Source organism: Pollicipes pollicipes, unplaced genomic scaffold (assembly GCF_011947565.3).
Source record: "Pollicipes pollicipes isolate AB1234 unplaced genomic scaffold, Ppol_2.1 Scaffold_4219;HRSCAF=4965_pilon_pilon_pilon, whole genome shotgun sequence".
Taxonomy (NCBI): Eukaryota; Metazoa; Arthropoda; class Thecostraca; order Pollicipedomorpha; family Pollicipedidae; genus Pollicipes; species Pollicipes pollicipes.
Genome location: NW_023596448.1, coordinates 30,954,080 through 30,964,513, shown reverse-complemented (window position 1 = coordinate 30,964,513; position 10,434 = coordinate 30,954,080). Strand labels below are relative to the sequence as shown.

At 58.9% G+C, this 10,434-nt stretch overlaps 1 pseudogene; it reads right to left on the bottom strand.

Moving 5' to 3' along the window:
- Window positions 1-2,195: 2,195 nt before the first annotated feature.
- Window positions 2,196-4,670, bottom strand: LOC119095169 (mucin-19-like; annotated as a pseudogene).
- Window positions 4,671-10,434: the final 5,764 nt, after the last annotated feature.

The window sequence follows — 10,434 nt, the reverse complement described above, 5'->3', positions numbered from 1 at the left end:
CTTCAGAGGAAGCTGTGAACTCACTGGATTGAGTTCTTGCAGGTCTTTGAGGTGCTTCAGATGGCCCTGAACTGGTGTCGGAGGTTTGCCCAATTTCTTCAGGCTCACCTTCCACCACTTCCGCTCTCCTTCTGAGTGAGCGCGTCCGGTTGGCTCACAGCGCCTTTTGACGTTGACGTCCTCTCCCCACCGGTGGTTGGCTCTCCTGGCCAGGCACATCTCCTTCTGCGGGACCTCCCACTGACCCACCAGCAAGCCCGCCTGGTGTTGTCTCCTCACTGATGGAGCCGGGACTCGACTGGCGGCGGCGGCGCTCAGTCGCCCGCTCCTCTCTGTCGATCGGGCGCACGCTGCCCTCGCTCTTGGCGTACGCCGTCCCGCCGCTGTGAGGGAGGGTCGACCCCGGTGGAGCCCAGGACGATTCAGCCCGGTCATCGGCCAAGGCCGACCGATCCAGTGGCGTCATCTGCCCGCGGGCGGAGACCGGGCTCACCGGGTCAGGTCCCAGATTTGGGTCTACCGAGGGCCGGCGGGCAGACCCTGGCCCCACCGGGTCAGGTCCCAGGCCCGGCTTCACCGAAGGCCGGCGGGCAGACCCTGGCCTCACCGGGTCATGTCCCAGGTCCGGCTCCGCCGAGGGCCGGCGAGCGGACCCTGGCCTCGCCGGGTCAGGTCCCAGGTCCGGCTCCGCCGAGGGCCGGCGAGCGGACCCTGGCCTCACCGGGTCAGGTTCCAGGTCCGGCTTCACCGAAGGCCGGCGGGCAGACCCTGGCCTCACCGGGTCATGTCCCAGGTCCGGCTCCGCCGAGGGCCGGCGAGCGGACCCTGGCCTCACCGAGTCAGGTCCCAGGTCCGGCTTCCGCCGAGGGCCGGCGAGCGGACCCTGGCCTCACCGGGTCAGGTCCCAGGTCTGGCTTTCACCGAAGGCCGGCGGGCAGACCCTGACCTCACTGGGTCAGGTCCCAGGTCCGGCTCCGTCGAGGGTCGACGGGCAGAGCTCGGCCTGGGCTCCGAGTCCGGTCCAACGTCCGGCTCCGTCGAAAGTCGACGAGGGCTGTAGACTGTGGATCGCCGCACCCAGACCTCGGCCCCGAGCGGGCTGCCACCGGCCGAGGGGCGCCTGACCGTGATGTCAGCGTCGTCCGGCATTGCGAGCCGGGCATCACCCCGGCTGCCCACGGGTTCCGACGTCCTGGTCACGCCCAGCACGGGCCCCGTCGCGACGCCGTTCAGCGCGCCCCGCCGAGGCGATCTCTTCGTTCGCCGCCGCGCCGTCGCCGCTGGCGCGAAGCCGTCCCCTCACAAAACCTCCGCTCTCACTTCGGAATCCGACCTCATGGTGCGGCAGTCCGGCGGCGGGCAGCGACGAGCTGGAATGCGGCACCCGGCCTCGCGCCGTCACCGGCCGCGGGGGCCGGGGCGCCGCGGCGCTCTGGCGCCTCGCCGTGTCTCCCGCGCCGGACGGCTGCTCCCGGGAGTCCGATCGTGTCGCATCTGGTTCGCGCTGCGACGAAGGGCGGCGCGCTGTTCCGCTGTAGGCGGCCGCGTTGGTGAGACAGCTGCCGGTCTCGGATGACCCCGGGAAACGTGGTTCATCCGGCTGGCTTGCGACGTGACGAAGCACCGCCTGACTGTCGGACGCCTTCTGTGCGGGGACAAACGTCGTCAGCGGAAGGCTCGCATCCTCCACGGGGACGTGGTATATCTGGTTACTGATGATTTCGTCCACGAGTCTCTGTCGGTCTCGCTCCATCATTCTTCTTTCGCTGTCAAACACGGCACGCATTTCATCGACCTTCCTCTTCTCGAACTCCTCGTTCTCCACCACCTCCTCCTGCTTCTCCTCCAGCTGATGCGCCTCCTCCTTGATGCGCGTGTCTTCTACCGCCTGCCGCTCCATCCTCTCCCGGAGGAACCGCCACTCTTGTTCCAGTCGCCTCTTCTCTTCGTCAATCCTCAGACATTCCTCCTCAATTGCCGTATTGATCAGACTCTCCTCGCGCATGCGCAGCTCGTTTTGCTGCAGTATGAACAGGCCCTCGGTGTCCCACCACTCCTCCAGCTCCTCCAGGCGCCACCGTTTCTCCTGCAGCCGCGCTTTGTCCTCCTCCAGTTTCTCACTCTCTTCCTCCAGCCGCTGCCACTGTTCTTCGATCAGCCTGCGCTCGCTCATACTTCGCGCTCCCTTCCCCCGCTTACGGCGCGGTGAGCGGCGTCTTTTCTTGCGTCGGCGGCCGCCCCGCGCGCGCCGCGGCGCCTTCGCCTCCTCCAGCTGCTCCAGCGCCGGCGGGGGGACACTGGCGAGCGCGAAGTTTGCGTAGACGTCAGTCGCGGCGCTGATGCTGCCCTTGCGAGCATCATGAACACTGATACCCTGACCACGCAGCGTGAACTGCGGCTCGATGAAGCAGTGGTGGAGGGTGACGCGCCTGCCGAACTGATCGCGCGTGTCGCTGCGGCACTTCTCCATGTCGAACGGCGCGCTGCGCGGAGGCCGCCGGCCGGGAGAGGCCGCCGACCGCCGCAGACTACGCTGCCGGCGCGGAGAGCTGCCGGACCGTCGCGTGGAGGAGCGGCGGCCCTTCGCACCGCTGCTAGACGCCGACACGAGTGTCGAGCGCCTGCCGTACTGCGGGCTGCTGTCGCGCGACCAGTGCGCCTCGCCCGGCGCCGGCCGCGGCGTCTGCTCGTACAATGTGGCGTCCCAGTCCTTGTAGAGGTAGGAGGAGGAGCGGCGAGACTCCGGCGCCGGCGTCGACGCCGCCAGGATGTGCGGCGCACCGGAGGAGATGGACGGCCGCGAGCCTCCGCTGTCGGGGGATCCGGCGCGTTCGGCCTCAGGTGCGAAAGGCATAGAGGAGGGCGTGAAGACACCGGATTCTCCGATTGGCACGTGGGAGCCGTCGTTGGGAGCAGTCGTGGCGGCTGAAGGCGATGAACCGGAGCCGATGGTGCCGCCCAGCCCGCCATCAGTCATCGCGATCTCTTCAGATGACGCCTCCTCCGTCTCCTCCTTCACTCCCCCCACGCTTTCGCCGGTAGCCCTGCTTCCGCTTGCGACGCCGGCGGCCGTAACACCCTGCCGCGACCGGATCGCCCCGGTGGACGACAGCAGCGTTGGCTTGGTGCCGCGGGGACGGCACCGGCGTGACGCTGCGGCCGGCTACCGGACGGCGCGCCCTGCACACCGCCGGTCTGCGACAGCATCGCCTGCAGGCTCTTCTGCACGGTGGCGCTGCCAGCGAGCATTGCTTGCAGGCTCTCCTCGGGCGGGGCCGCCGAGCGCCGAGATGCGACTTGCGAGGCCAGAGGCGACCGTGCCGGCGGGCACGGCGCTGGTCGACCTCCCCGACGCCGTCGGCGCCAGAGGAGGCGCCGTCGACGACGACGAGACGCCGCTGCCGACGCGTCCGCTGGAGGAGACGGAGGGGCCGCCGGTCGCCTTTGGGGACGGCGGCGGGTGGCCTGCGAGGAGGAGGGTGTCGCTCCATTGAGGGAGGAGGTCGCACCGGTGGAGGAGGTGGTCGCGCCAGGTGGAGGAGGGGGTTGCGCCGGTGGAGGAAGTGGGTCGCACCAGTGGAGGAAGGGGTTCGGCGGCCGGTGGAGGAAGGGGGTCGCGCCGGTGGAGGAGGGGATCGCACCGGTGGGGGAAGGGGTCGCGCCGGTGGAGGGAGGGGTCCGTGCCGGTGGAAGAAGGGGTCGCACCGGTGGAGGAAGGGGTCGCGCCGGTGGAAGAAGGGGTCGCGCCGGTTGAAGAAGGGGTCGTGCCGGTGGAGGAGAGGGTCGTGCCAGTGGAGGATGAGGCGGCGCCCTGGGCAGCGCCACTGACAGAGGCGGCGGACGCTCGGTGTCGGGACTGAGATGGAGAAGAGACGAGACTTTGATGGGAGGACCCGCTGGTTGTTCCTGGTGCGGGGGGCTCTGGGTCAGGGGCGGTTCCAGACTGAGACGGCTCGGGTTGGGGCGTGGTTCCAGAAGCTGTTGCTTGCGGCACAGACTTACTGCCAGATGGAGACACCTGTGCCACGGACTCGTTCACAGATGGCGTTACTTGTACACCTGATTTGTTCGCAGATGTCGTTACCCTGCACGCCTGCTTTGGTTGCAGATGAAGCTACGTGTGCCCCAGACATTGCTCCAGATGGAGTTGCCTGCGCCCCAGGCATTGTCCCAGATGAAACTACCTGAGGCCCAGACTTTGTCACAGATGGAGTAGCCTGTGCCCCAGGCTTCGTCCCTGATTGAGTCGCTTGGGCCGAGGAAGACAAACCCACGGCTTGTTGCGACCCACCACCTGAGAGCTGGCTGGCGGAACCCGCTGGATCCGTCCGTGACGCACTATCTGCCGCGGGAGCGGAACTAGCGGCAGACGATGCGGAAACCTTGGCGCTGGAGCCGGCTGATGTCGCGCCTGAAGCTGAGGGCCGAACCGACTGTCGGCGGATGCTTCCCGAGCTCTTGGCGGCCGCTGACGCCGAGGAAGGTGTGCTACTCGTTAAAGGGTCGGACGGGGACATTGTCGGCGCTATGGTCTGCGAGGCTCCAGCCTGCACGGTTGGTACGGAGCTGGACGCACGTTTCGTTATCGAGCTCGTTGATTTTATCGCGGCCGTCTTAGATTGTTCTTTTTGTAGCGAGCCCTGCGATGCTTTCCGTGACGATTGTGGCATGTCACTCTGTGGTGTTTGCGATGGTTTCGCATCAATCGATTGAGCTGATCGCTTGTCAAGCGTTGCCGACGACACTTTCTGCGCTGTTTGAGATGCAACTTCGCTTGCCGTTTGTGACTGCTGCTTTTGCGCACCATCTCCCGATATATCTCCAAATGTTGGTGTACCTTCCTCAGACGTTTGCTCTTTGCCTGCCGTAAGCAACTGTGAAGATTTTCCATGTGCCGATGAAGCACTGGTTTTAGGCTTCTCCTGCTTAGTGGAAATAGCTTGCTGACTGCCATTTGATATTTTGTCTCCGCTGTCTGCTCCGGGTGTAACGCTTGCTTGTGAGGAGATCTTTGACTGGGAGGTCTTTTCCTTGGAGGCAGCATTGCTCGGGGAGGATTTTATAGACGAAGCTGAAAATACCTGCTGTTGGCTTCCAGATTCAGCCATGCTATTTTTTAACTTAATTGCTACATCTTGTGTGATATTTTTCGTCTTGTTTTGAAAACATGCACCACTTACCAAAACCGAATGTTAAGAACTTGAAAAACAGGCACTCCAGAAGCAAATAATGTGAATTAATTAAGTTTCAATGTACAAGATAATTTAGTCGCACCTACCTGTGCATTTTCTAATTAATATTCTACATGCACGATTTTCTCTCCAATCAACTCCGGATTAACTCAACATTCGCCGCAGGCACATGTCTGGAGAAAACCTATGAGTGCACACGCCATAAACCGCGAAGATCTCTTATCAAAAGAAACTTAGCCGTTTAAAAACCTCAAAATTTACGTGAATGGAATAAAGAGAATTATAAACGTTCATAAGCAATGTTTACCCAACATTGAGAGGAATGTTTCACACTTAAAGATGGTGAAGCAATCATCACATATGATGGAGCAAGTTCACTTATAAGTATTGGTATACTTTCGAGTACAAAAGACAATACAATGTTCTAGACAATACAACTTCGTTGTTTTGTAACTATGGTCCTCGATACGTCGCTGCTTGATTACATCATCGTTCCCTGCACAACATTGATTGAAAGCCTAGTGACGGTCGTTAAATCTGGGAATCGTGCTCATGAACGCTAGACATGAATGAATCGACCATTATATTTTTCTTGGCCTTGATCACCGCATGGCTTATGGAATGGCAGGATTTGAATGGCGTTATTATGACGTCATATTTGCTAAGGTGAACTTGAGATACCCTCGCCGAAATAGTCTCACCGTCTTCGCTGGCGTATAGCTCAGAAGCAAGAGGGGTTTGGATATTGAGAAGGGCATGGCTGTGAGCTACACTAAATGATCTTCAGGATGTCTGTTTCACTTCAAAATTCCAAACAAATGTGTGACACTCTCTTTAAGGGAACGTATGTCAGTTACATATCAGTGATATGCCTTCATCCCTATGAGTATTCATTACAATATGGGGAGAGGTAGTGCCGTGCCTTGTCCGCAAAAGTGTCCGCCAACCACAGAAATGAAAGTGGTGTACAGTTACTTCCGCTGTTTCTCAGCTGCTTATCAATATGCAATCATATAGACCTCTCCACAACGGCAATATCGTATGGGGATAACGCACAGAAAGGTCTATGGTGATAGAAGTAGTTACCAATTGCAGTGACGTTTGGTAAAAGGGGAAGCTCAAGAACTCTTCTTGTGCCCACTTACGCGAACTCACCTCGAGTTGCCCCGCAGCCTATTGTTAAATCCTCGGATTTATTTTGCTTGTCAAGTCACGCTTTGCCTTTATCATGCTATTTCTATATGAGACAAGTCAATAAACTACATTTAGCTCGATGCACTGGTAGTAGTTCTTTCATGAATTGGACATACCAGCAGTTTAACATTTGAAAAACTCTTGGGCTGCTGCAAATTTACGAGAGCGCGAGCGGCACATGTGCACAGAGGGTTCCGTTGGTGTTTTTTTTCAATTAGACATCACCAGGTAATCTGTTATCAGTACTGACGGTTCTGGTTGGGTAGCTTCTCGCCCAATGCGACTCTTCCTTCGTGGCCCAAATTTGAAAGCGTCAAAGATAAAACGACTTCGATGCTTTTATTCTTTTTAACTTGGTGCTCAAGGTCGCTGCAGCAATGAGGGCCACCATGTTTTCGAAGCGCCATCTCCCATCATGCTCATGCAGCCACTGCCCGCCCACCAAAGAGATGAATCTCCGATTTTTAATGCCTCCCAATCATCGCCAAATGGGCGAAATCGGCGCGCAGCGAATGAGTCCGCAGATCCTTCCGAACGAGTGAAATGAATGAGCGATCTATCCCAGAGCACCGGCGTCACACATCCCGTGACGCATCACCACATCACGCCAGCCGCGTTAGCTCACACTCCAGCCTCGCACGACCGGACAGGCTAGACCATTACCCCAGCACATCACCACCACCACCATCCGCCGTCACGTGGGACCGCCGCTCGTCACCGGGCGCCGCACATCCGTCCGCCCGCCTTTCGCACAGCCGCACATCCGTCCGCCCGCCTTTCGCACAGCGGCGACCCGCCCGCCACCGGGCGGCGACGCTGGCGGCCCCGCGCGCCGGCGTGCCGCGGGCGCTTCTTTGGCGGCCGTCAGTCGTGGCGCGTCCGGCACGGGCGGCGCGGCGACTTTCACTGCGTCTGCCCGGCATCTGCCGGCGCCGGCGGCCGGCGCGGCACGCGGCGAGCCGTCTGGCGGCCTGTTGACTGACGCGCCGACCCGCAGCTGCCGCGGCGCCGGCGGAACGCGCTCCGGTCTGGTCTGTCTGTGGTCTGGTCTGTCTGGTTGCGGTTTAGTCTGGCTGCGGTCTGGTATGCCTGGCGGCCGTCTGCCCTGCCTCTGGTTTGTTCCACCTCCGGTCTGGTCTGCCTGGCTCAGGTCTGGTCTGCCTAGCTCCGGTCTGGTCTGTCTGGCTCCGGTCCGGTCTGTCTGGCTCCGGTCTGGTCTGTCTGGCTCCGGTCTGGTCTGTGGAGCTTCGATCTGTTTGGTCTCCGGTCTGATGTGTAGTTGTTGTTTTTAAAACTGGACTGCTTCCGTCATGAAGTAGTGCGTTTGGGGTATTCTCGAAGTGTGGGAGATGCACACGCTTCGTTTGGCCAGAACCCGCGTGATGGTGTCACTTGATGACGCCATCACTACCTGCCGGAGACGCGCTTGGACCCATTCAGCCTAACTCACTCACAAACAGACATAATCTCCCCGAGACATCCTACCATGACGCGTTCGGCAGTTGCTCCCGTGCCTCTCGTGTCCCACTCCTCGCGCGCTGGCCGTTCGTGAAGTGTGCGTCTGTGACTGGTGTCTGCTCCCGCCGGTCTGCGCTAGCGCCCGCCGCGCTAGCCGCTAGTGTTTCACCGGCATTGCTCCGCGAGCAGTCTGAGCGGCTGCAGGGGTCGCACCGGTGAAAACCGGATTCAAAAGACTTCTCCCGTCGTGTCTTATGCATTCCTGCTTAGCCGTCGTATGTGATCCTAAAACATTCTTCGCGAAGCGCCGAGTGGAAGGCACCATCTGAAAGGCCTGAGGACCGAGCACCGCTGAAGAAGCGCGGGCAGCGCGGTGCCGCTGGCAGCGTGCGAAATCGCGGAATGGGGGGGGGGGGGGGGGGGGGGGCGAATCGCCAGGTGACATTGATGGCGAAGCGCAGATGGTCAGCGCCAATCGCAAACAGCTGTGGCCAGGCTTGCAAGGCGGGTGAGGCATATGGTAACATTTGTGACGCGCTTGTTACAGTCAGACGCGGCGCAGTGTGTCGCCTCATACCGCGCCACGGCGTGAAGCGGCGGCGGCCAAAAACATGACTTCAACCCCAGTGCTCCTCCGAGCCCCCTCCCCCTCCCCGCCACATACTTACGATGCATGTGGAAAATGAATAAGGAAGGATGAGGCAAAGAAATAAAAAAATATCATCGCTGAACTGTTACACTTGCACTGGTGTTACACCTTTACTTTACTACTGGTGTTACACCTTTACTTTACTACTGGTGTTACACCTTCCACGTAACCCTACCCGACTTGCAACTTAATCTGCGCAGCAGCTTCTGCGCTTTCTTGATGCGTGGCTAACATCCAGCCGGTCAAAAACACTGGAACACTCCAAACAGTTTTGGTGTCCACTTTTACACGGACACCTACCACCGATGGGCGCTGACCAACCAGAGCTGTCTGCTTCCAATGCGCGTGCGTCGGCTGGTGGGGTTGCGGATCGCGCACAAATTTTTCAGTGCCCGGAATTTCCGCGATGGAAGCGGCCATGAGTGTCCACGTGACAGGGCACGAGGTGCGGGACTCTGGACTGGTTTTTCAAGCTGGAGCCGGCGCAAGGTTTGTATGCTTATTTAGCGTTATGGGAAAAAATTGCTGGCGTGGTGCCAAGAAGCCACACGCAGACGCTGAGGCCGCTTCACAAATTCGTGTCGGTGAGAGATGCTTCGTGCCGTATTGCGTCATGCGCGTGTTTGAAGGAACAGCATTGGCCGGGCGAGCAAGAGTTTAAAGGCGGTTTTAAACAGTAGCCGTCCTCGATTTAGTGCTCAGATGTGTCCGTCCGAAACTCTATGCCAAACTTGGGTTAATGAGCTGTTGGCAGTCGGATATGGCCTTTTCGATGATAGGTTTTAGTGGATAATAAGAATAGGTGGTGGTCGATCTTAATAATTTGCTAATGAACTCCGAAAGACCACTACAAAGACCAAACATGTTCCATATTTTCTCGTCTGCACGCGTCAAACCACGCCGCTTTGAATAAGTCGTCTTTTTGCGTGTCACACCACATTCGACAAGCGACAAAGGAGACCCCCTATCGCTGTATGTTCTACGGTTATGGCCAGTGCGGTCATTCGTGCGTAAAGCGCAGACGGCAGCATTACCGGTCCAGCGTAATTGACCATAAAGACGACAGCATCACCGAGCCAGCACTATTGATGATAAAGACGACATCATCATTGATCATAGGCCGTACTACACCATTCCACTGGCGTTGGATCAGTGCACCCGCACCGCTGACTTTCGTCATGTCCATCTAGCAATGCAATCTGAGCGTGCGAGGCGTGTGCAGCTGCATTTTCAGCCTTTCGCAGCGTGCGGGTTGCACCCCGTTTTCCGCCACCGACCCGAGGGTGACTTGCAATATGGCCAATCCCTCGTCCGGAAACGGTTGACAATTGCAGTCTGCTGTTTTGGGCGCCGAACTCGAATGTGGAGGTTGCGGCATCGATGCGTGTCGTCACGTTGCACTCGTGTTGTGTGACAGGCCTTTTTTTGTTCGCAGCTGTGTCCTGTTGGTGACGAAGACAGCGGGCAGCTCATGTTGATGGCGATGAGCAGCCGCCGCCTTTATTTCGCCCATGAATGACTGCACTGACGTTTCTCGTAGAACCCGTTTTGGAGCTTTAAGAACGTTAAATGAGTGCATAAATGTGCTAGAAAGCCCTGCCATTTCTTCTGGGAAACAGCCCTGTAGTTGTACCGCTGTTGCAGACCTCGGTTGCAGCCCTTTCCTGTCAGCTTGTCGATGTAATGATACAATATTTATGACTTATGCACCTGAACAACATCAACCACACTCCCAAGCGTAGTGCATTTGACTAGCGCGATCGTCCACGACTGTGTGTGGACAGAAGTGTGTTCAAGCCTGACAGACGGCTGAAGTGTTTCGTTGTCTCGTTGTCCCTATGACAGTCGGCAGGGCCCGCGGGAAGCCGAGCCGACCTCTCAATCGTCCAGTAGTCAGACGTGCTGTTGCATCCCTTTGCTGCATTGTACGCCGAACAGTTA